The 26,757-nt window shown below is 37.6% G+C and overlaps 1 long non-coding RNA gene across 1 annotated transcript; it reads left to right on the top strand.

Moving 5' to 3' along the window:
• Positions 1–1,557: 1,557 nt before the first annotated feature.
• LOC140691572 (uncharacterized) lies at positions 1,558–26,520 on the top strand. The gene is made up of 4 exons (XR_012067314.1): positions 1,558–1,683; positions 14,801–14,964; positions 20,393–20,499; positions 26,264–26,520. It is a non-coding gene; the product is annotated as an uncharacterized lncRNA (long non-coding RNA).
• The last annotated feature ends 237 nt before the right edge of the window (positions 26,521–26,757 follow it).

Here is a 26,757-nt window from a genome sequence, read left to right on the forward strand (position 1 = left end):
AGCCCCATAAAAAGACCGGCAGGACCCCTAGGCAGGGCCGCTGCTCTCCTCTTAGCACCGTCCAGTTCCCTGGCCTATAGGCTGTATCTCACTTTTTGCCTCTAAAGCGGCTAACTTACATCTAGAATTCTATTGGTTCCCTGAGCTCACTTCTGATTGGTTATTTCCTTCACTCCTGATTGGTTACTACTCTCACTTCTGATTGGTTATTACTCTCACTTCTGATTGGTTACTACTCTCACTTCTGATTGGTCCACTTCCCTAACTTCTGATTGGTCCATTTGTAGTACTTCATTTGCATGGAGCTCACTCCTGGTTGGTCTATTTCTACAAAGCTTGTTCCTGGTTGGTCAACTTCTGTTGTACTTTATTTGCATGTGATGTTGCAAAGTGTAAAACTGGCAACCTATAAAAGGCCCGTGTAAATGTACACACACACGGTCCAGAACTTGAAGTGCTAGGTTCTCTGTGCCTGGTGGCATAAGAAACCTGAGTTCTCCAATTCTTCGAGAGCTGCTTGGTCTCTCGCGGGGATCCAGTATGCTGTCACAACTGAGCTGTAACACATTTTTCCGCAACAATCTAAGTCTCATTGTTAAAGGGTTTTTTCTGTTTTTCATAGTATTTTGGTGAGAGAGAGTGAGAAAAAATGTTCCACAATTTAAGCGAATGATAAGGGAAGTTGCATTTTTGGGATAATGTTCCATTATAAATTCCTAATGAAATTGAAGTTTAGTTTAGTCAAGAAAAGGTTTAATAAATCACGTATGGAATGATTTGAGTAATACTTGGACACACACCCGTGCGCACACCTGAAGGCTGGGGCGGGGGTGGGAAAGAAGGTGGTTCTGTCTACAACAGTGAAAGCAGAAATTATTACTGGCCAAGTTTATACTGAGAAATCAAATTGTCATGGAATAATGCCATTTGGCACTTTCATATTCAAATAAATTTTTGAAGTATTGGGGTAAAATGACCAATATCCAATTAGAGTAAAAGTTCATTCCTATGTGCCTGAGAAGTTTTCCACAGTAAAAAATGAGCAAAATTAATTCACATAGCGGCATACTGTGGTACTTTAATAATACCTTTGTAGTTTTAAAGTTTATAAAGTACTTTCACATAAATTAGTCTTTAGAATGACCATGTGAAGTAAGTTTTATCTCTTTCATAGAAAAGGAAACTTAAAGGTCAGAGCAATTGCCTTGTCAAGTCATACAGTTAGAGAATGTCAGAGCTTGCAATTGAGCCCAGCTCTTTTGACTCAAAATTCTGTTATGTAAGACAAAACTGTTGCCCTTAAGTGTCTTAAAGGGTGCAGAACTTCTAAAAACTTCCGCCCATGGGTTTAGTCAAGGATATCCTACTGCACAGTACTGCTTTGGGATCTTTTCAGGTTCTGCTGAGCTAACCTTTGTGCTATCTTGTCTGTTACCGTGAATCCTATTTTTGTTTTGGGCCACTCTTTCAGACATTTTCTCAAGTCCTGATTCCTTCTTCCTTGGATACTAGTTGGTTCTCCTTTATTTTTCACCAGTTTGCTGGCTGGTTCCCCGTTGTTTCTGATGTGAGCCATCTGCGTCAGCTCCCACATACTACTTTGCTCCTGATTTCTTGGGTCAGAACCCTGGACCTCCTTTTATCTACTAGAAGGTTAGGTGTTAAGGACGTTATATTTAGCAGGTAAGAATGGTTCTGGATAATTTATTGTAAGATAGAAAGTGTTAAGTTCTAAAGTTGGGTATGGGTAAAGTTCTAGAAAATTTGGAGGTTTGGGACCATATCTAGCTTGTAAAATCAGTGAAGCTTTTGGAGGACATGGTGTTTGAACAAGAGTTCAGTAGATAAGTAAATTTGGAGTTTCTGCTACAAATTGGTATATACACTGATAAATACCACCAACTTGCTTAGCAACAGGTACAGGACAAAGCAGATGCAAAAACTGAAGGTATAACTTTTTATTAAGAATAATATTTTATTAAAGTTACTCAGTTAATTTCTTCATTCAAGTGATTTGAAAGTAGACCTGGAATCACACAGATTCCAGTGAAGTGTACAATCTTTCAACACTTTTTGCCATGATATTCTTAGCGTGTTTCTCAAGAAGAAATTGTTGAAACTAGTGATTGGGGTGGGGGTGGTAGGAAGAGGTGTCATTGATAAATTATTAATATTAGAGGATAATTTTTAACTATTATGTTTAGGTAGATTAATATCTTTCCATATCTTTGGGTTTAAAACTTTCTTATTACTGTAGTTTAACTCAGAAGCCATAGTTCATATCAAAAATGGATTTCATGATTTTTTAGAGATTAAAAGTTAAACTTGAGAAAGTTTAATGCAAATCCTTGGTTTGACATTTTCATTTGGGGAGGTTTAATTTTAGTATACAATGTTTTTAAAAAACGATGCATACAGTGGAGAACTGCTCTTGTATTTATTGTTCATAAAAGGCAATCCTGCTTAGATGTGTGCATGCAACTTAAAATAGTTTTGGTTGCTCAAAGAATGAATTTTTGGCAAATCAGTTAGAGAAAATTATTTTGATGTTAATTTCACCCTGCAGTAAGATTCCATAAAGATATTGTTGAATAATATCACAAAATTGTTATTAAGGAGTCTGACATTATTTAACAGTGGTAAAATTCTGATAGCTAAGGCTTACTAAGGACTTTTTCAGATTGAAAAACTATGAATTCTACAAGTAGGTTGAATCATAACTTTTGTTCTATTCTTTTTGTTACCCCATAACAAGAGGAAAATTTGGCCACCAAATTATTATAATGGTCGAAGTACATAAATTAATATAAAAATGTAGAAACTGCCTTCAGACTTCATTCTTCATGAGTAGGCAGATAGTTTAATGGCAAGTTTATTTAATCTTCTTATGGATTCTGTTTCTCACAGTATCCAACCAGAGGATTTTTGTAAGAACTCAGTTTTACAATGTGTGTTCAAGTCTTCATAGACTGTAAATCTCAGCATTACTGTCTCCACTACTTCAATACTACCATTATCAAATTGAGGTTGGGAGTGGATAAGGAGACCAGAGCAAGATAAAAGTTAATTTCCAGCCTAGTTTTTTTTAAGCACTTAACATTCTTTTGACTTGTTAAAAGGTAAGGTTAGAAGGACAATAGAATTCATTCCCAAAGACTGATACAACATATTTATTATTGGGAACAAAATGCATTGTTAATTTGGAGCAGGCTGTGTCAGAGGTGTGGGTTAAAATTTTGAGCTAAGAGGAGTGAATTCAACTATTCTTCCAGGTCTTTCTGCAGGTCCTATGCAGAAAATTTTGGCCCAAGTAGCTAGGCCTTCCTGTGTTAATGATTTGGTTATTCCAGGAGCTAAGTATCACAGACAGTAATTTCCACTGTCAGGGCATAGGAGTCCTGAGATCTTTCCTGGCTTAGAAAAGGGCAGCTCCTTTCTTCTGCAGTGTGATTAGAACCTTCCCCCTCACCCCTTAGCTTGAAATGAGGTGCTCAAATTAGACTTGGATTCATGGAGTATGTCCTCTTTGGTAAGGAGGAGATTAGGAGTCCTAAGAACTGACCTTTTCTTTACCCTTCCTGAGACTACCAGTAGGTGAAAGCAGCATTGTGCCCTTCTCCGCCCATATTGTCCTATGCTATGTTGCAATGTTGAAGAGGGAGGCTGCTTGATGCTTAAACCTTAAAAGTAGGAGGAGAACAACTCTATGAAACTAGTACTATGATACTTGAGGTAACCGGAGAACAATGGCATAATGTGCTTCGAAGTGGAGACATAGAAACACCAGGAGGCAGGAGAGGAACCCAGCATGGAAAGTAGGAGAGAACGAAAGACAGCCTTTTCTTTCGGCGTTTTTGTATTTTCATATGGAGGAATAAAAACTAAGTAAGCAAAGCTCATCTCCCTTACCCTGGACTTATATGTCCCTTTATTGACTAGAAGCAAAATAGAATACAGTGCTGAAAGGAATTCTGGATTGATTGGAGTTAGGAGATCTGGATTCTAGTCCTATTTGTTATAGGAAAGTCACCTAACTTTTTACCTTATTGTGAAAATGGGGATTATGATACCTGTGCTGACGTAGTCATATGTTATGGTTATGACAGATAACCATAACCATATTTGTCATGATTAATGTAAGGGTCAAATGGTATTAGACACATGAGCTAAAAATAAAGTATTTTATATATGTGTGTGTATGTATAATTTCATTATTATTGCTTTTTTCTTAATCCTTTAAAATTCCTACCATGACTGCTATTTTACTTTGTTCCCTGCCTGCCTTGCCTGGAGTGGTGAGGAATGGGATGAGGAAAGATGAGTCAGCTCCTATTGCCCATGGCATGAATTTCTTGTTTCTTGGGAACCAGAGCTACAGATCTTCCCTTCTTAGAGTTGTGTCCAGACCTCACTCGGGAGCTCCCTCCCATCTTTTCACCGCTAATCTCTCAGGAGAGTGTTGAGGACTAGGGAAGTTGACTCTACCTTAAGAATTGTATATCCACACCTATTACATTCACCCAAAGATAAATGAGTCAGAACCAGTTCCACACTTTGATTATTCACTTACGGAGAAATTGAGATTTTTTTTTCCTTATGGTAATTTAGAGAGTCATTTGGCCAGTTGAAATTTTTTTCATTGACAAATATTTAACCTAGGTAGTAATAGCTACACTGATAGGACTAAAATCTTGAATGATTTGGAAATGTGGACCTGGATAAGTTTACCTTAGTTAAATTATATTTTAGATAGAACCAATTTATAAAAATCTTAAGGAAAACTCTTCCCTTTAATGTGTATTTTAATCTTAATGACCAGTATGCATTATACTGAGAAAAAGTCTGCCAGTTTAGATTCCTTACGTGTTTAGAAATAACTGACAGAGACACAGAATTTCCAAGCTGGTTGTGAGCTCAGTACATACCTGTTTCAAAAGCATTTTTCAAAGATTTTAATATATAACAACTTTGGATTCAGTTTCTTTTGGGTACTCCTCTAGTCATAAAAATTGGCGTAATGGTGTTCCATGTGTGGATGGTATTCATAGTCATACATGTAAAGCTCTTAATTTTAGAAAAAAATGGAATTATGTTTTTATTTTATAGATTTTTTTGTAAAATACTCTTAGTTTAGTATTGATAAAGACTGAAGGGATGTTACATCTTACCTTTTTGTTCCATCTGAGAGTCTTCGTGATTAAGTCTGATTTTTTTCAAGGACAAACCAATCTTGGTGGTTTCTGCTTTGCTAATGATATGTTTCTCTTGTGATTAAGTACATTATAATACCTTAGACTTCTCACAGTTACAAACAATTTGATTAGGTATTGCAGGAAATAGTTCACTGTCCCAGGTGAATAGTCATGGCGACCAGAATGAAGAAGATGATGGGGAGGACAAGTAGGTCAAGCACTGCTTTAGTAGTTAGAGTTAAGAGGTCAGTCTCGGGGCAATGAAATTAGGGCTGATTAATTTGCCTATTTCTTGGTTACTAAGCTAGTGTGTCATTGCAACAGAAAAGGAAGAGTATAAATCCATCATGAATTTATATGATTTAAAAAAAATAGGATTGTTGACATGTTCATACTATATTCAACATACCTAAAAATCCTATTAAGTGTCAAGTACTGTGCTAGCCTGGGAGGTACAAAGAGGAAAAGAAACCACTGTCTTTTTCAGGGAGATATCACCATCTACTAGGAGAAGAAAACACATGAGAAATAATTACAGGGCTGTATAAGGAGTGCTAAAATAGCAGGGGTAGAGAATGCATAAAGCAAAGGATGATCACATCTGTCTCAGGTACGGTATTAGAGGAAACTTTACATAGGAACACTTGAACTAGCTCTTGAAAAATGAATCAGGTTTGCATAGATAGAGAACAAGAAGATGCTATTCTAGGCTGAGAGAACAGCTTGCACAGAGTGAGAAAACAGCACACTGGGGAATACTTGGTAAAGGAAGGGAGGAAAGAAAGTTAAGTAATAAACAAGAGAAAGAGGACTATCTATGCCTGTTTAAGTGATTCACCAACCAATTATGAGATAATATGAATAGGTTTATTGTTTACAGGGATTGGAAGAGGTAGAAACAAAAGACATAAAGCTGAATGAGCACTCTGTTGAGTAATCCAGTTGAAAAATGATGTGGCCGTGAAGTGGAGTCAAAGAGGAAGCAGAGAACCAGTAGGAGGCAGAACCAGTAGGATTGGTAATCAGTTGGCTGTGGAGGACAAGGACTTGGAAGATGACTCCCAAGTTTTCACAAAGATGAGTAGAATGGCAAATGGCTCACTGCCTGTGTCTTGAATTAATGCTAAAATGAGCTAGAAGTCCCAGAAAATATCTTTTTTAAAGTCCTGTCTCTCCTCTTACCATTCTCTCTAAGCCATCAGGGAATTCTGCAGTCATAAACCTTCTTGAAGTAAATCTGTTTGGACCACACTTCTGCTAAGATCCTGGAGTGTAAGAGGGTGGTCTTAAAGGTTTCCCTGGCAGAGGCATCCCTGTTTCGTGGGCAGAGTCAGAAAACACTCGAGTCAGGGAGATTAGGGAGCCTTCTCCAACCACAACTTGTCTACACAGAGTCATATCCCTGCCTGTGGGAGTGCCTTCCATCTGTTTATTCTGCAAGGAAAGAATGATCATAGTGGCAGAAGACTGACTTATGATGTCAGCTTGTGCTGAGCACAGGAGAAGGGAGATAGATGTCAGGGCTAAGGAAGGAGACAACTGGCCCGTGGAAAACACAGACTTTTTCTAAGAGAGAAGCCTAGGTGTAAGGGATTGACACCACGGAAGTGAAGCGTGCTTTGCTCTTGGACCTCAGAAGTGCTCATCCCAGTCTGCTTTGCGTCAGTTATTATGTACTTAGGGCTTGACTTGTAGGTTGTGAATTTCAAGAGGTCAGGAACCTGTTTTTCATCTTTCATTTGCTAGGAATTTTAATACATATCTGTTGAACATATTCTTTCCTCAGCGAATCTATAATACGAATGGACAAGGGATTTATTTCAAAGATGAAGCAGAGAACAGAATCTGGTAAATGACCAATTGTGTGACTCAGACTCATATTTAAGTATATGTCTTCAGAATTGATATATGCATTATTAAGATTTACATTTGGCTGGAAAGAAACAGAAATCTGTCAGTATATTAGTTTTCTAAGGCTGCCATAATAAAGTACCACAAACTGGAGTGGTACTCAGATAACACAGAAATGTCCTGTCTTACAGTTCCAGAGGTTGGGAGTCTGAAATCAAGGTGTCAGCAAGGTTGGTACCTTCTGTGGGCTCTGAGGAAGAAACTGTTCCATGCCTCTCCCCTAGCTTCTGGTGGTTGGCTGACAGTCTTTGGCATTCTTTGGCTTAGAGAAATCACTTCATCTCTGCCTTTGTCTTCACATGGTTCTCTCATGTGCATCTTTCTCCAAATTTCCCTGTTTTCTAAGGATGCCAGTCATATTGGATTAGGCGCCCACCCTAATCCAGTATGACCTCATCTTTACTTAAGTAATTACATTTGCAATGACCTTTTTCCAAATAAGGTCACATTCTGAGGTACTGGGGCTTAGGACTTCAATATATGAATTTAGGGATGTGCTCAGTTTAACCTTTAACAGATAGGAAAATGGTAGATTTTGTTCTATTTTGCCAATTTGGTACCTTTAGATTTTCATTTAGTCTCCCCTGCTTAATTCACTTAACAGTTGGGATCCACTGTAAATTATGAATAATAAAATGACTGGTTATAAATGACAAGGATTCCACTTATCATACTACTGTTTACCTAACAGGATTTATACACAGGTTTTAAGATTAATAAGGCCTTCTGATAAGAGCAGCTAACATTTAATGAATGCGCATTGTCTAATGTCTACCCCATTAGATTCTTATTTATCTACATTTAATCAATGAAGAATCCAATATGCAGTTGTAAAGTAGCTAGCCTGAGGGCACACAGCAGTAGAGTTGGCATTCAAATCCAGGCTGACTAATTTGGGCCTCACCACTGGGTCTATACTGTCTCCTTAGTCTTATTATAGCCAGGTAAAGCAGGAATTATTCCCATTTCATGGATGAGGAAAACAAAATTTAAAGTAACTAGAAACTTGCCTGGGTCACCGGACCAACAAATGTATAGTATTCGTAAGTGTGTAGTATTTGGAATTTGAGCTTAGATGTTACCCTCCCTAGAGAAATCCTTCCTATGTTTGATTTCAAGCTCCGCTTGTGTTCTGTCCCCAAACATTTTTTTAATTGAACTATAGCCAGTTACAACTGGACAGCAGTATGTAAATCAATGAAGTTAGAACACTCCTTCACACCATACACAAAAATAAACTCAAAATGGCTTAAAGACTTAAATATAAGAAAAGACACGATAAATCTCCTAGAAGAAAACATAGGCAAAACATTCTCTGACATAAATCTTAGCAATGTCCTCCTAGAGCAGTCTACCCAGGTCATAGAAATACAAGCAAAAATTAGCAAATGGGACCTAATTAAACTTACAAGCTTTGCACAGCAAAGGAAACCACAAGCAAAACAAAATGACAACCTGTGGAATGGGAGAAAATATTAAGGTTTAATTTCCAGAATATATAGACAGCTCATACTTCTTAATAACAAAAAAAAAAACCCAATCTAAAAATGGGCAGAAGACCTAAACAAGCAATTCTCCAATGAAGACATACAAATGGCACATGAAAAAATGCCAGTATCACTAATTATCAGAGAAATGCAAATCAAAACTACAATGAGGTATCACCTCACATCAATCAGAATGACCATCATTCAAAAGTCCACGAATGATAAATGCTGGAGAGGCTGTGGAGAAAAAGGAATCTTCCTACACTATTGATGGTAATACAGTTTGGTGCAGCCATTATGGAAAACAGTATGGAGATTCCTCAAAAAACTGAAAATAGACCTTCCACATGATCCAGCCCCCCACTCCTTGGCATATATCTGGAGGGAACTCCAATTCAAAAAGATACATGCACCCCAGCATTCAGAGCAGCACTATATACAGTAGCCAAGACATGGAAGCATCCTCAAACATTGTTGCATTGACTTTACATAAAAACCATCACACTGTTGGTGACTCAGGATAAGCCTGTCTTAGACACCAGTGAGCTCCTTGAGGGTTTGTAGGTTCTTGTCTGCATCCCTAGACTCTTGCCTAGTCTCTTGTATATGATAGCTATTTAATAGATATTTAATAAATATTTGTTAACTAAATGCATGTAACTAAAGGCAAAAGGGCCAAAGAAAAGGGGTACCAGTTGAAAACACAAGAAATATGGGTTAATAAAATGAGTAGCTGAGGTGACAGAAGATGGCATTTGGGTGCATTTGGGGTAATGATTAAAATGTTATCATAGGAAATTAGTATGACTATCTTAGAAAAATAAGCTAAAAATAAGGAAAAGAATATGGAATGCTGAAGTTATGAGAGGAAGCTCATGTCTAAATTCCTTGATTTCCTTGGTTAATTAGGAGGATCATCAACTACAAGTGTTTGGGTGTAAGGAACTGTAGGGGTTGGAGTGAGGTTTATGAATGGGTAGAGGAAAAGATTTGACTATTGAAATGGATTAGAGACATGTTTCCCAGTATAATTTTAGGTGTACACAGCAAACATTCTTGTTAACGTGTGGGTTCATCACCAGTCGTGGGTTCTGGCCAGCAGAAGTCCCACTGAAACAGAATGAATTACTCAAGACTCTGTGGAAAAAGTCAAGAGAGCGAGAGGGAGTCGGGAGCCAACTGCCCTAACCTCTCAATTGCTCCCACATTTATTGTCTACAAAGGAGAAATCACTGACCACTGTGAGATGGAATGCAGGAGTTTAGGGAAAGACAGGGTGGGATTTAGATTGTAGAGTCCGGCTCAAGGTCAGAAGGCCCTCGAGGTTTTAGCAAGTCTTATTTGAGCCTTACAGCTTATCAGGGCAGAACATCTGAGAAGTAGCTGCTGTAACATTTGTCTTGGACTCAGGCAGCTGTGCTTGTCTTAGGTTGCCCCTCTCTGGGGGTCTTACCCATCATTGGCTAACCAGCCTTTTCACCTGAGTCTGCAGCTTTTTATAACTTGTTTATCATTCTAGCCCAAGACTCATTTCTTTGGGGGCCTACAGTTTACCTTTAAGGAAGTCATGGGGAGAGTGGGGAGAGGGGAATAATATACATTCTTATAGATGTGTTAAAGCAGACACCAGCCCAGAAGCAGCTGGGGTCTGTTACAATTTGTTAACCCAATTGTGGGCTCCTACATTAACATACATTTAAAAACAATCTAATTAGTACATCATTCAGCTATAACATTTTGAAGGGAGCTTGGCTTTGATGTTGGTTAGGGGTTAATTCTGAAATAGTCATGCTCCCCTGAGTAAACCAGGTGGATTTTTGTTTTATTCAAATATACTTTGGGCAGCCTTTGACTTTGTAAAAACAATTTTTTTTTTTACCTTTTCTAAGGAATTATCCTGATTACAATCTGTTGATAAAATAAGACCTTTTGCTTTGGGAGCAACTGCGAGCAGACAGGTTCTGGATGACACGGCTTTGGCTGAGACCAGCTGTGCAGGAACCCTTAGGTCCTCTGGGTTCCTCAGGCTGCTTGCTTCCTTTCCCGGTGGTTGCAGTAGCTCTCACTCTGCCCTACCCTAACACCCAGATGCTTTCTCTCCAGCTTACATCTATTCCTTGTTCCTTCACAAAGCCCTACTTTATCCTCTCCCAGTTTATTGCCACCTACTAGTTGTGTGATCTTGACCAAGCTACTTTATTCTTATCCACAATCTGTTTTTTTAACTTTATTAAGATATAATTTACATACAGTAAGCTACACTAATTTAAAGTGTACAATTTGATGAATTTTAATATTCCAAGCTATTTTAACCTTAACTTAAAAAACCTTAGTAACAAAACTCCCTTTGGGCTCAAGATGACTACATTATCTTCTTTGAGAGAAAGAATCATAAGGAAAATTATTTGTGTCTCTCACGGTACTTAAGTTTTGAAGAAAGTAGGTGGAGTTCCTTTCCACTTAAGAAATGGGACTCAGAAGCCACACAACTGTAAGTGGCAGATCTGAGATTCGAACCCAGATCTGTTTCCTCCCAAAGCTAATATACTTTTTTTATTTACTCACAGATGTTTACTTTGGTCAGGAGGTTACTGCAAGAATTCATGGGTAGTAATTGAGGACTTTATCCTTTGTAATTTTTGGTTGACTGTCCTCAAACAGTTTGAGATTTGTTTTTGTCTTTGAGCACGAAGAGGCAGAAACTCGGTGTGAGGGCTTGTCCCTGAAGAAAGCTGTTTAGTGAAGTGTAAACAATTCCAGTGTCCAGTAGACACCAGCCACAAAACCGTATTTGCATCATAGTAATCATTCTGCTAGCCTCAGACAGATCAGGGAGATAAAAGCAAATTGTTAACAGCGAAGAAAACCAAGGTGAGAGGGAGGATGGGGGCTGTAATGGCGTGCTGTCTTTACATGTGCTTGCCAGGAAAAGTTGTAATTGCAGAGAAAGGACCAGGAAGTGTGAGCCCAGCTTTTAAAGGCAAAGGAGGTCACTTTGGAGCCTGAATGCCTAAGAGGTTTTTTTTTTTTTTTTTTTTTTGTTTGTTTGTTTGTTTGTTTGTTTATGAATGTATATATGTATGTATTTTTTAATTTTTAAAGTACTACCAACATAAAGAATTTTGCTTGGCTGATCACTAAGACTTTCTGGTGGGGAAATCTGGGTTGTCATGGTGTGCAGGTGGAGAGTTCTTGGAGGGCAGTTTCGAGAGACTTCAGCCACTCTCTATCTGGATTATTTTGGGCAAGTAACCAGTTTTTCTGAGCCTTCTTTCCTTCATCTGTAGAATGAAGGGGATGATAGTAACCTTCAAGGTTCCCTTTTAGCTGTAACTTAGGGCTACCAGTGGTACTAAGATGCCTACAGGATACCCAGTTCAATTTGGATTTCAGATGAACAGTAAATAATGTTTATAAGCATATCCCATGCAATAGTCAATTTTTTTAGTATAAGCAAATCCCAAGTATTGCCCAAGACATACTTATTCTAAAAAAAATCATTGTCTATCTGAAATTCAAATTTAACTGGACATCTTACATTTTTATTTGCTAAATCTGAGCACCCTAATATTACTTAGAGTTGTTTAAAAGATCATCAGTGTTTAGAAGTAATAATAATAGCAAATTGTACATTTTCATGGCCAAATGTTCTAGTGTACATCCACATTATTTTTGAGAAAAGAAATTGTAGTGACAGTATTCTAAAAGAAAGGGTGAGGAATGTCACTTGAGAAAGGTATTGCTAGAAAGTGATAATCATATTATCGGTCCACAGTATAAAATTACAGTGATTCATTTCCCCATTCATTCAGTAAATATTTACTGAGTGCCAGTTATGAACAAAGAATTGTGATAAGCATTTTCTGTATAGGATCACCTCTTTTCGCATCAATTTCTCCAAGGTAGTTATTTTTTTCCATTGCGTAGATGAGAAAACTGAGGATCAAAGAATACTTGCCAGCTATTACTGAAGGAAAAAGGTCAAGATTTACATGACTCCTGTTTTATTTTCTTGCCTCTTTCCTTCACAATAAAGTACATTTTGAATAAAACTGGTGAGACGGTGGTATGTTGGATACAACCTAATGATCAACCTAGAATCAGACTGCTTATATTTCCATTCATTTGAATGGAACACAAAAAAGGGAACTGGGGGAGTTACTTTCCCAAGAATGTAAGTTCTAGCAAAACAAGAGGACTCTCTGGTTCCAGGAAAGTCTCATCACCTTTCCTCCAGCTCCTCATCAGCAAAATAGGAGTTTAATGCCACATTCTTAAAGTTTCTTCTAGTTCCTAGTGAATTCTTCTGACTCCATTTTCAGGAAGTCATGTAAGAATTATTTATTAAATATTCCCTCCTGTGGCAGGCAGTGTGCTCGGGTCCAGGGATCAAACAATGAAGATACACCCATCCTTCACCAGCTCTAATTTACAATTTCCTCATCGGTGATTTAAGAGCCCTTCTAGCTTTGGGAGGTGATCAGGAAGTTCACGTTGTTAGAATAGATTGCTCTTTCCTTTTTGCACCTAAAAATACATTATTTAAAAACTTTTCCTTTTGAAATGGAAGAGTTTGGGAGATCCCAGTTGCTCATGATGAGAGTTTGTGTGACAGTTATTCTGTATCACCAGCAGGTTTATTTCTTAGTTTAAAGTATGGTTTTCCAGTTTTAAATTACTTATGTTCCTAGACAAGTTTTAACTTAATTCAGTATTCCCCATCCTTTTTAACATGAGTATAGAAAATGATTATCTTTGTACACACACTGGGTTGAGGATTTCAATTTCTCTCACCCTGCATGTCAAGTGTTCACTACCCAGTTAACGTGACAAGGCAAATGGCTAGGAAGCTCCTATGTATTTAATGTATTTAATGTATATTATAGTGAACAATTGGTTACAGAAAGGAACCACAGAACTCTGTTGTTGGAATCCTGTGTCAGTGAAAATGACAATAGGAAGTATTCTGCTTATTCACAACCAGAAGGTGTTCCTTTCAATCTATAAAGTCATTCATCTGATAAAGATTCTCATATGGAACATCAAGCTGTCACTTGTACTTTTAAAAACCAGTATTAAAAGGGGAAAATCATAGTGATTTCTTCTTTGTTGTCCATTTTATTGGCATGTTCCTAGAAGTTTTTTTATGATCCTTAGTATTTCTGCAGTGTCAGTTATAACTTCTCCTTTTCATTTGTGATTTTACTTGAACACTTTTTTTTTGTTTGTGAGTCCATCTACAGTTTTATTAATTTTGTTTATCTTTTTAAAGGACTAGCTATTTAGTTCCTTTGATCTTCTGTGCTGTTTTTATTTTTAGTCTCTATTTTATTTATTTCTGCTCTGAACTTTGTGATTTCTTTCCTTTGCTAACTTTGTTTTTTGTTCTTCTTTTTCTAGTTCCTTGAGGTGCAAGATGAGGTTGTTTATTTGAGATTTTTCTTGTTTCCTGAAGTAGGCTTGTATCACTATCAACTTCCCTCTTAGAACAGCTTTTAATGCATCCCATAGGTTTGGAAAGCTGTATTTGGAAAACTTTTTTTGATAATTATATATTCATTTAAAACCCTGTAACTAACACATGAAGATAGTGATTTCATAAAAATTATTATTTGGGAAGGAACTAAATATAAAAATAGGTCAAATAAAAATTATAATTAAAAGTTGTACAGGTGGAACATGAATATGACAGAAATCATGGCAGCCATACATGAATCTTTGAAGACCAGGAAACATTGTTTTTATAGAAAACAGTTATTTTTTAATAGCAAAGTTCAGTTAGGTGAGCTACCATTTTTGGGGAGAGAGAGTCTATCTACAATGTTGTCTTCAAACTATAGCCTTCAAACTATAGCTTGTTGACAATTCTATTCTTCTTGAACGGCACAGCTGAACTTCAGAGTATAAGGTCACCTATAGGCAGGAGGGGGCGTGGGGTGGGTAGACTACTCCTATCCTTCTCTTCCTTAGCATCAACAATCAAAGATTGGAATCAAAATTATTATTCTTTAACAAACTAACCTTGGGCGTGGTAATTTCAATGTCTGATAACTGCCTCCCTCTCTACCGGATGGGGAAGCAGCCTTCTCCACAGCTCTGGGAGTACATGTTTGAGTTTGGGTCACCAATAAACATTTGTGAGATGATCACTTTCCCAAAATGTATGAATGGTAACTGTGTACACTTCTTCCCATCTGTGTGTGTGTGCAGGATTCTTTCAACATGAGGGCCTTCCTGCAGGCAGTGGCATTCTGGGGAAAGAAGGCCCCTTCCCACAGCATCACTGCCATCATGATCACCAATGACCAGCAGATGATTGTGACTGGAAGTCAAGAGGGTCAGCTCCGTCTCTGGAATCTCTCATCTGAACCAAAGTTAGTGAAAATGATTAATACTGAAGCAGATAGCACTCACAAAATACACACAGCTTGCTGCTTCTACCTGCAGGGACAGTGGAAGCCTTGCATGATAGTTCACAGTGTGCTACGGAAGTAATAAATTGGTGTTCTGAATTTGGAAAAATGAAGTGTTTTATGGTGAATCAAGATCATATTTGACAATTATGTTGTGAATATTGCTAATCTTACCTACCAGCTAAGTGTTATCATCCTTTAAGCTGAGATTCACTATTTTATATCCTGAATTATATGTTTAAGTAATGGAACTATAGGCATGTAAGTATAATTCTAAAAATTATAGCTCATTAATCTAAACAAAGGACACCCTTGAAAAAAGCCACTATTAACTAAATGAGTAATGTCTTAATTATCTGGGTGTTTCTGTCAGCTTGGCTTTCTCGCTATCCTTTTAATCTCAGTTTGCCTATGATTTTTATAGGTCACATCAAAAAGCTCTAAATCCAGTTTACTACTGTCCTCCTATTTTCAGAACCTGACTTCACCTGGGATTTGGTCCATTAATTAGCAATTAATTGTCCTTGTCCCAACTCATAAACATTTAACAGACTGGAATAGATACTTGCGTAGCTCTAGTAGCCTCTAGACCTAATTTGAACACTTAAACTAATGACATGCTTAAAGTATACTGCCCTCATTAAGAAGCCTTTTAAAGGTCAAAGACTATTTTTAGCCTTTAAAGTTTGTCACTTTAAAATCTAAATTAGCAATTAATTGTAATTCTTACAGTGTAATTAATTAACATCTCCCATCACTGAACAGTGTAGGCCTGCCACGAGCTGCAAGCAGACCAGCTCAGCTCAGTGTTTATGTACATTTCTGAAAGAAGGACTGGGTATTATTGAAACAGTTGAACTTTGAAACTGGCCCTTGCATTTATTTTCCCTTATAGTTTAGACTCAGACTCCTATATGGTTTAAAATACCTTGCTACTTTTTTGAATGTCAAACTGTAATGTTTTTTGTCTGGAGTAGTTGCCTTGTAATATGTAGGTTGCTGTAAGCTTAAGAAATTTGGAATCCTGGCATCTGTATCTTTTTATGTTTGTATCATCTTTCTGTATGTTCCTGATATTTATTCAAAATTTATCCAGCATGTTTTTACTGAGTGCATATTGAAAGTTAGGCAGTATGCTAGGTACCTGCATTCAAAGATGAATGGAAAGACCAGGTGCTGGCTGCCCAAGAGGTTACAGTGCAGTAGAGGAAGGACGCAGGCTACATGTGCAGGTAGGTTCTAATACAGGGTTCTCTTTGTAAGGATCAGTCTGTGCTTCATCTTCAGTGGGAATAGTTGTTTCATGCTTTTCTTAGGAGCAAGTGCTTGGGGTCAGAGCAGTAGAAAGGGAGATGCTACTGGTGTCTAGTGGGTAGGGGCCACGTATACTGTAAACATTCGGGAGTGCATGAGACAGCCCCTCACAACAAAAAAACTACCCATCCAAAATGCTAATAGGTGCCAATAGTGAGAAATCCTCTGTTAGAGACACAGGGTGGGGATGGAAATCAGATCGGCAGGGGTGGAAGAAGAAAGGAGAATCATTGAGGAGACTGAATCAGCTTTACATTTTGGTAACTCACTATGAGGACATCGTGAAAAAGTAACATGAATAAGATACTGATTAGTATCAATGTGAGATTTTCCACATGAGCGTTTTCCCTAAGATTTTCTATGGCTAATCATAGGACCAGAAACAATGAACATCTCTTATTTTTTGAATCTTGCCCTTACATGACAATGGGTCAATGGTTAGTAGGGAAAACTCTAGGCTTTTCAAAATTCAGGGCACTTTTAAGTTCTCAAGAAATCCTCTTGCTATATGTAAGAAAGTCAAGCGAGTAGTCCATCACTGATATTTTAGTGCTTAGTAGTTTAATTTCATTTGTTTTTAAAATGAATATATAAAGGAATAATTCAGTCAAGGGAAGAAGAAGGGAGGCCTTGAAGATGTGGGCTTGTGAGAGAGGTTGCAACTATGTGGGTGACTGAGTAGCTGTCGGGCATCTTGAGGCTGTGGGCATATCACAGGGGAAGAGAGCAGGAGAAGGACACTGGAAGGAGGTGGGATGTATAGTGAACTGAGAGCTGTTTACGTCCTCTTTGCACTAAACTTGGAAAGCCTCTTCTCCTCTCCAAAACGGTGTAGGTAAGAGAATTTATCAGGTTCTGTGGTCTTAAACACTCACTCGCCACTAAATGAAGTAGAAAAAAACAAACCTAAGTACACTCATTTATGCAGTCATTAGATAAACTAGACAGATGCTTTTGTTCTAGGCACAGATTCCTCCTTCAGGTTTCTCAGTCTGGTGGGGGGGACAGACGTGTCATTAGGAAGTTGTAAAGCAGTGGGATGCAGTCTGAATTTGACTACTCTGTGTTTCTCTTATGCATAGAATCATACAGCATTTATCCTTTTGCCCCTGGCTTATTTCACCTAACACAGTGTTCTCAAGTTTCATATGTATTGTAGGATATGCCAGAATGTCCTTCCTTTTAAGGCTCAGTAATACTCCATTGTATGTGTATACCACATTTGGTTTATCCATTTGTCCATGGACACTTGGGTTGCTTCTGGCTTTTGACTATTGTGATTGGTGCTGCCATGAACGTGGGTGTACAGATCTATGTCTGAGTCCCAACTTTCACTTCTTTGGGCTGTACCCAGAAGTAGAATCACGGGGCTATATGGTAGTTCTACTTTAAATTTTTGAGGAACTGTCAAACTGTTTTCTAAGGCAGCTGCACCATTTTATATTCTCGCTAGCAGTGCCCAGAGGTTCCAATTTTTCAACATCTTTACCAACACTTGTTAATTTATATTGCTGCTGCTATTTTTATAGCCATCCTAATCAGGGTGAAGTGTGCTTTTGAAAGGAAAAGTTCCTGAGGGTGATGCTTGACCTGAGTTCTAAAGGATACACCAAACTTGACCAGGAAAGGCAGGTGGGAGGAGATTCCAGGCAGAATAAGTGTGTGTAAGGCAGGGAACTGGTGACAGTAGTTGAGCAGACTTGGAACATAAAGGGTAAGTTAGAGGTGACAGGCACATCTGGAGAGGACAGAGTAGACGCAGCATGGAATCTGACATGCTGAGGGATTTGCATTTATTTTTAACTAGCAAGAACAGCCCATGCTAATTAAAAGCAGTGACAATATTAAGGGGTTTTGAGGATGTTTTATATGAGATGATATATCAAATATCACTTGATATTAAGGACATACTGAAAAGGAGAGGGAGATTAGATAAGAGACAGGGACTGTGGGCAGGAGGCTTTTATAGCAATGTAGTCAGGGAATTTTTTGACTATGAACCAAATCAGTGGCAGTGGGAATGAAGAGGACATGAAACCTGGAATGATGTTAATAAGAGAGAATGGACAGAACCAGTTGGATGTCGGGTAAAGGAGCAGGAACAGCTAAAGAAACCTTCCAGATTTGGGGATTGGGTGATGGCTAGGACTGGTGCAATGACAGTATCACTTGCATAAGGAATAGAGAAGATTAGAGAGTAGGATAGGGAAGGAAAGTCAGTGTGCATCTTGGAGGTATCCAAGCATTCATTAGGGATTGGGTACACATCTCAGACTTACCCTGTCCATGAATGGCAGGGTGCAGGGGAGCCAAGAATAGCTGTCTCCCTGTCCTGGGCTGCTCATCACACATTTAGGTTACACCTTCTGCTTCCAGGCTCAGGGTCTAACTCCCAAAGCCTTCTAGTTACCCCAGAACTTTGTGAGGTCTACCAAGGAGGAGCTTTTCCAAGTCCCATGCTAGGAACTCCCTCCCTGGGGGCTTCTGGTGTTGATTGCTGGTATTCATCACACCTCTGAGCATAGAGAAAGGTGAGCTGAACATCCTCTCAGACATACTGGTCTGCTCTATTTTTCTTCCTGTTTCATACTCATAAGGAAACACAACAATGACAAAATGAGGAATAGCAATACCGTAAAGAGAAAAAGAATGAAGATCTTGGTCAAATTCTAGCTCTGGTATTTACCAACTCTGTGGAATTGGGCAAATGACATATTCTTTGAGCCCTAATTTCCTCAGCTGTGAAATGGGGATGAAATCCTGTTCCTAGTTGCACCAGTGCCTGGACTATGGTAGATCTTCGTCAAGCTGTGTATTCATTTCCTTTTTCCATTGTGCTATTAGAAGTACCTGGGGTGGGAGTTGGGGGGACCAAAGCTTCATAGAGGTGGAGTCCATGAATAGAAGTAAAGTTTTCCTGGATTTCATCATGACAGTGACTAGGTGTGATTGTAGAATTTTTGTTGTTGTTATTCTTCACAGAAGTTGTAAAATGTGACAAAATGAGATTATGATGAATTGTCACAGTTTATTCAACTACGTGTAGAGGTTTAGCAGAGTGAGGACTTCATATGAAAGGCAATGGTGTTCCGTTCTGATATTTTGTCCATAGTGGATTTTCTCTGGGGGAGGAATATCCTTGATTTGCCCTAACTGACTGTTTAATTTGGCCTATAATATACAGGATAAGGACTTAAATTCATAGAGGTATGTATTTCAAAGCAAGATGTTGCAGAAAGATTGTATGTTGTTTTCTGAGAAGAACCTTCTGTACTTCCCAGGACTAAGGTAGGGAACTTGGGTTGTAAGTGGTTAGAACCAAGTGTAAAACCCTCTTTGTAGTGCTAGGAATTTAGTCTGATAACATATTTTTAAAGAAGTATTTCTGATTAGGATATAACTAAGATGAAGGCAGAGAACAATTATGTTACGAAATAGAAATAATTTGTTCTTATTGATAGGATTGGGGTATGAGGAATAGACTTCTTCCACAGATGAGGTAATGGAAGAATTAGTCCTTGGTGTCATGTTTTAAATTCACATACAGGAGAAAAATATTGGCATTTTAAAGAATAGCCTATTGAAAATTTTATTTTTAATGTAGGAAAGTTCATTTTTACTATTTCTGAGGCAGGAGTTCAAATAAGGTAATGGGTACAGAAAGGGTAATGTTTTCTCTGCATTATTTTGTAAACTCATTTCTGAATTCTGAAATTTGGACATTAATATGCTACTATCATCTAGCCATGTTTTGTGCATAAGAAACATCCATACTGATATGTGTTCAAAACCTACATGTTGTAAAACAGGTCTGGCAATCATCTAGGTTTCATGATGAATACAGAACCAAAAACAAACAAACAAAAAATGTTTATATAACACAGTTCCTTTATCTAGAAGTTTGTTATTCTGAGGATTTTGATATGCTATATATCAGTTTTTCTGACACTTATGTAAAGCAAAAACAATATAACAGCATTTCTTAATCGGAATTATGAATGTTATATAATGTCATGTTCATATTCTTCAACTAAAAATTTATAACTGTTTAAAAACTGACCTTCATCATTTTCAGATTTCAGCCAAAGAACGTCTTTTTGGTCACTCGGCTGCAGTAACGTGTTTGGCGAGAGCGAGAGACTTCTCCAAGCAGCCGTTTGTCGTTAGTGCTGCTGAGAACAGGTAGGTGAGAGGTGTGGAAATGACTGTCTCCCTTCCTTCTTCCTTTTAAAAAGCTCTGATGAGGTACAGAACTCTAGGGGTGAAGGAAACTTTAGTGATTAACGTATAGGAGAAGTTGTATCTTGAATGGTTGAATAAAGTGTGTGACAGTCCCAAGGATTGTCATCAGTACTGTGACTCAACCTTTTTTTTTTCTTTTTTAACTGAAGTATAGTCAGTTACAATGTGTCAATTTCTGGTGTACAGCACAATGTCCCAGTCATGCATATACATACATAGATTTGTTGTCACATTCTTTTTCATTAAAGGTTATTACAAGATATTAAATATAGTTCCCTGTGCTATACATAAGAAGTTAGTTTTTTAAGTCTATTTTTATACATAGTGGCTAACATTTGCAAATCTCAAACTGCCAAATTTATCCCTCCCATCCCCTTTCTCTTGGTAACCATACGATTGTTCACTATGTCTGCAGGACTCCCAATCTTTAAACATCTCAACACGTATCAGGCCTCGTGGCAGCCTCACTGTGTAAAGGATGTGGGCACATGCCACCTATTACAGAATTGAAAATGGAAAAGTCTGGACACTTGTCCTTTTTCATGTAGTAACTCTATTTGAGCTATTAAGCAAACCCATGCAAGCCCTTGTAACTTTGTAGAACTATTCAGTAGTTACAGTCTTCATGTTGTACGGTTGTCTGAAATCATTTTTAAATGAACAGAGGAGAGGACTTCATTGTAAGTGGAATGTGGGAGAGAGAAGGGATGTGCACCCATAGTGATGTGGGTGCAATCTCATGGAAGGAGGTTTGTTCCAAGGAAATAGGACTTAGTTGTAGGAAAAAGGCCCACTGACAAAGAGCTACCATGAACTAGACTCTGCTGATGAGATATTTGCCGAAGTATTTTCAGGAATGCGGAATTGATTTAGCGTGTGTTTGTGAATGAGGGATTGGGTTGCTGGTTGAAACAAATCTCCTCCTTTTTCATTTTTAACACAAGGAGAAACTATGTGGCTTTGAATTCTGAGAACCAAAAGAATGAGGAATCAAGTGTCCAACTTGTAGAAACTGAATAGTTAACACAATGGCTAGTGGAACAGACATCAAAGAGGTACATATTCCCATAGCTTATAGCAAAGCCGTAATTGTTAGACTGAACTTTGGATGAGGCTAAAATGAAATGTCCTAGAACATTCTCCTTTTTTAACAGTTGCCTAGCTTTCATACACTGGGGCTGCCACAAAGCCTGCTACACAGGCTGAGATATTTATTCCCAATCGAGAATTTGGGGGATAATGAATTTTTCTGAGACTACTTGCAGAGTTGAGAAAATGAATAGCAAAGTGAAAAGTAGACCTGAAAAGTAACTGAATTCCACCTTGAGGTTTTTGTTCACAGTGGTCTAGCTCCGAAGAAGAAATTAAGGTTAAGGTACAAATTCTTGATGACAGATGAATTCAGCTGTTTAAGTCTTGTAAATATGACTGAAGAGCCAAGGAGTCTGGTTTTCTCTTCCTTTTCCAAGGTCATTTGAATTTTCTAGAACTCTTACTTTTTTGGCATCTGACACTTAACCCTTCTTAGGCAGTACCTACTCTTTTACTACTGCATATTTAGCAAATCCTATTTTAATCTGCTGGAGTTTATTAAATTTATGAGGCATAGCCTATTATTTCCCCAAATAACAATGATTATTTTTAGCTTTGAAGAGTCCCAGGAAGTGACTGTGGGCTTAACATTTCTGCCTCCAAGATGATCAGATTCATACTGATCATGACTTGCTTCCTGACTTAGTTTTTTCATTTTTTCCCCCTAAAGTATCACTTAATCTGCAAACATAAATGTAACATTCAGGAATCCCAGTGAATTCTAGGATAAGTGAAGGGACATAAATATCTGGAACCTGATGCTGAAATGATGGAATGCCAAATAAAAAGGGAAGCTCCTGAAAGTAGTCAGTGAGAAAAAGCAGATTACTTATAAAGAAATGTTAATTGAACTGAAAGCTGACTTCGTAACAGTAAAATGAAGATGAAATAACTTCAAAAAGTTGAGAGAAGATACGTGTCAACTTAGAATTGTATATCTAGGAAAAAATATCTTCCAAAAATTAGGACAAAATAGTAACATTTAAGACAAACACTGAGAGCCTTCACTGCCAGCAGACCCACTGTAAGTTTTGAAATTCTGAGTTATATTTTTCAGTAAGGACAATGATTTCAGAAGGAAGATCTGAGATGGAAGAAGGAATTTTGAACAAAACCCAGCAAATTTTACAAAATTTAAATAAACACAGACTATATTACAGTAATGTTTATGTATACCTCCCATTTACCTCCCTCACACAGACACATGATCCTGATCACCAAGTGCACATAGTAAATGCAGTGACCAGATTCTGTGTGTTCTGGTGTCCTAGAGGTGGGTAAGGATGTTAATTAACTGTAACTTTAGGCTTGATATACATCTTAATATTTCTAGGTTGGCTGCTGAAAGAACAGACAAAAGAAAGAAAAACAAAAGAAGTTGAATATATAACTTCCAATTTAAAATAGAAAAAAAGTGTTTTTAACCCAAAGGGGATGGCAATACATAAGACAAATAGAAAGTACAAAGTAAGATAATTGAAATAAATCTGAATAAACCAGTAATTTCAATTAATTAAAGGGACTAAGCCCATTAGTTAAATTACGAAGATTGTCAGACAATTTAAAAAACAAAAAACAGCATTAGAATATGTAAGAGTTAAAAGTAAATGGATGGCTGGGCATATATGCAGAAGGAACCCTACTTCAAAAAGACACCTGCACCCCAGTGTTCATAGCAGCACTATTTACAATAGCCAAGACATGGAAACAGCCTAAATGTCCATCAACAGATGACTGGATAAAGAAGTTGTGGTATATTTATATAATGGAATACTGTTCAGCCATAAAAATGACAACATAATGCCATTTGCAGCAACATGGATGTCCCTGGAGACTGTCATTCTAAGTGAAGCCAGCCAGAAAGAGAAAGAAAAATACCATATGAGATCACTCATATGTGGAATCTAAAAAAAAAGAAAGACATGAATATAAAACAGAAACAGACTCAGACATAGAACACAAACTTGTGGTTGCCAAGGGGGCAGGGGTGGGAAGGGACACACTGGAGTTCAAAATTTGTAGATAGTGACAGGCATATGCAGAATAGATAAACGAGATTATACTGTATAGCACAGGGAAATGTATACAAGATTTTGTAGTAGCTCACAGTGAAAAAAAAGTGACAATATATGTATGTTCATGTATAACTGAAAAATTGTGCTCTACACTGGAATTTGACACAACATTGTAAAATGACTATAACTCAATAAAAAAGTAAAAAACAAATGAATGGAAAAAGATTTATCAGATGGATACAAATGAAAATTACGTTGCTATAGCTGTGTTAGTATATTAAAACATATGTCAAAAAAGCCTTGACATTGATAAAGAGGGTTATTACTTACTAATGTAACTTCCAACCACCAGCAAGAGCTGAGAGTTAGGCAGGCAGGCACCCAGTCTTAGGGTCTTCTAGGCTAGCGTTCCTCAACCCTGAGCCTGCATCAGGACCACGTTCAGAGTTTGTTTAAGTACAGATTTCTGTGCCCCATCCCTGGAGGCACAGGTTCAGTAGGTCAGGGCTGAGGTTCAAGAACTTGCATTTCTGACATGTTCCTGGAGAATATATGGACAAGGCCAGTGCTGCTGGTTCAGAGGAATATATTTGGAATAGTGAGTGCCCCATGCTTGGGTCAGTGAGAGAAAAAGTGAGATCAAGAATGACTTGGAAAACTCATTGGTAATGATGATACCTTTCACTGAGAATAGAGAACAAAGTAGGGAAGATGTTTTGCTTCATTTTGAATACAAGGAGTGTGAAGTTCTCTACGTCATCCAGGTGGAGACATCTAAGTGCTAGTTGCATGTGGAAAACTAGAGCCCACTGAATAGGTGTGGGTTTCCAACATCTTATAGATGGTACTTGAAGTCAAGAGAGTGGATAACTCACTCAGAGAGAGTGGGAAATATGAGAATGTAAGAAAGCCTAAGATACAAATCTAAGGAAAACCAGCATTTAAGAAACAGGCATAACAAGAAAGGAGTCTGAGAATACCAAAGGAAATCCAAAAGTGTAAAGAGAGTCTAAAGAAAACAATGGACTTGTAAATCAAGATGGCAAACCAAGCATTGATATATATCTCCTTTCCTTCTAGATGTTTCATTAAACTTTGAGCAAAGCAATGAGAGTATGATAATCACACAAATATAAGAAGAGGAAAGGGGCCAAGAGAAAATAGTACATTTCTGAAAGATGGAAAGTGGATGAAAGTGTAGTGACTGATTCATGTATCCACTGAATGAATTTTTATTGAGAGGCTCAGGTGGAGATAAAAAGTTTGAATTAAAAAAAAGGCCCTTTCTCAAGGAACTTTTAGCAGGAATTGAATAATTTTCTAATTGCAATAAAAAAATAAAAAAATTTATTTAATTTGAAATTGTTATATTTATTTTTTTATAATTGAAGGTGATTTAATCTATGTCCAAAGTCTGGGGACAGTGTTTGAAAAGGAAAAGAACATTCATTTTAATAGTTAATTTTCATGTCTTTTTATTAGGTATGCAACTGGTACAGTTTCAGCTAAAATTCTAAAACTACTTTTGATACACAACAAATTTGCTTTTCTTTCTTAAATAGAATTGATTGACAAAGAGTCAATTTTACTATGTGATATTTTTGTATTTTTTTCAATTTAATAAAAAAATAAGATGATAAGCGAACAAACAGGGAAAGCATTAGAATCCAAGAGTTTACAAACATTAGTATCACTGGGAGAGCTTTTATTGATGCTAAGGCTCCAACCCTAGAAAATGTGATTTAATTAGCCTGGTCTGATGCCTGCGTTGGGTCCTAGACATTAGTATTTTTAAAAAGCTCCCTGATGATTCTAATGTGTAGCCAGAGTTTAGAACCACTGGTTTAGAGATACTTATCTAGAAACAGGTTAACCAGCCAGTAGCTTTGCAAAACCCCCGGATGTCAGAACCACAACACAGAGCCATGAAATTAGAATCTCTGAGGAAAAATTTTAAAATATTCACAAAGCTAGAGCTGAGAACCACACTGAGAAACTCAATTTTTTGTACAGCCAAAATTTTGTATCAATGGCTGTGTAAAGTTCCTTTTCTTTACCTTTGATATATCTGTACACACACACACACGCACACACACGTATTACTTTTGAGATACATTATTTCAATTTCTACCTTTCCCAGTCTTATTTTTCATACATACATACACACACACACGCATTTCCCACCTGCCTTCCCCCGTTTTATTTAATTGCAAGCCTTTTCAGATTACCTCAAATCCTTTTTGGAATACAGTTAGATATAGACAGAGAGAAATGATTCTTTGTTGTCGGGGACTATCCTGTGCTGTTAGATGTTCAGCAGCATCCCTGGCTTTCCCCCACTAGATGTCGGTAGTGTGTTCCTAGTTGTGACAACCAAAATTATCTTTCAACGTTGTCTCAAATGTCCTTTGTGGGGTAAAATCACCCCAGGTTGAGAACCACTGACCTAAAGATTAATTTCCAGTGTTTGGCTAAAAGAATAAAAAAATCAGCAAACACCAAATGCGTAGACCATTTACCATTATTAGTCCGTATCTTTTGCTGCTTAATAGCAGCTCTTCCTTAAAGCCAATAAAGTGTTCATTTTTCTTCCACAGAAAATTTTGCTTATTTGTTGAAACTATCAAAACTGAAGAATATTGCCAAACAACTCTGAAACGGCCATTCCGGTTTTTGTGAACTGAAATCATACAGACTTAAACTACCCTATGACAGTTGTATTTGTAACTGTATTTCATAACTGTATCTATATCTTTGTGACATATATATAGCCAAGTCAGAGTTTTCTAAATATTTAGTGGCAGGGATGCTTTCAGGAGAAGCAAAAAAATAAAGCATATCAGTGATAGACCAAGTGTGGCCTCTTGGTGGCACTGTTTATTTTTACAGAAATGATACTTGAGTTCCAGAAGATGCAACACAATGCATTATGCTCTTCAGAATATGTAGTTTAAATTCCATGAAATAAACCATTTTCAAGAGGATGCAGTTTCCATGGAAAGATTGCTGTACTGTCACTCTCACAGGCTCTGATAGCTGTACCCCCACAATTTGTTGTAGGTCAGGTTGTCACTTGAGTACGTTTTGTAGG

Source organism: Vicugna pacos, chromosome 35, assembly GCF_048564905.1.
Source record: "Vicugna pacos chromosome 35, VicPac4, whole genome shotgun sequence".
Lineage (NCBI taxonomy): Eukaryota > Metazoa > Chordata > Mammalia > Artiodactyla > Camelidae > Vicugna > Vicugna pacos.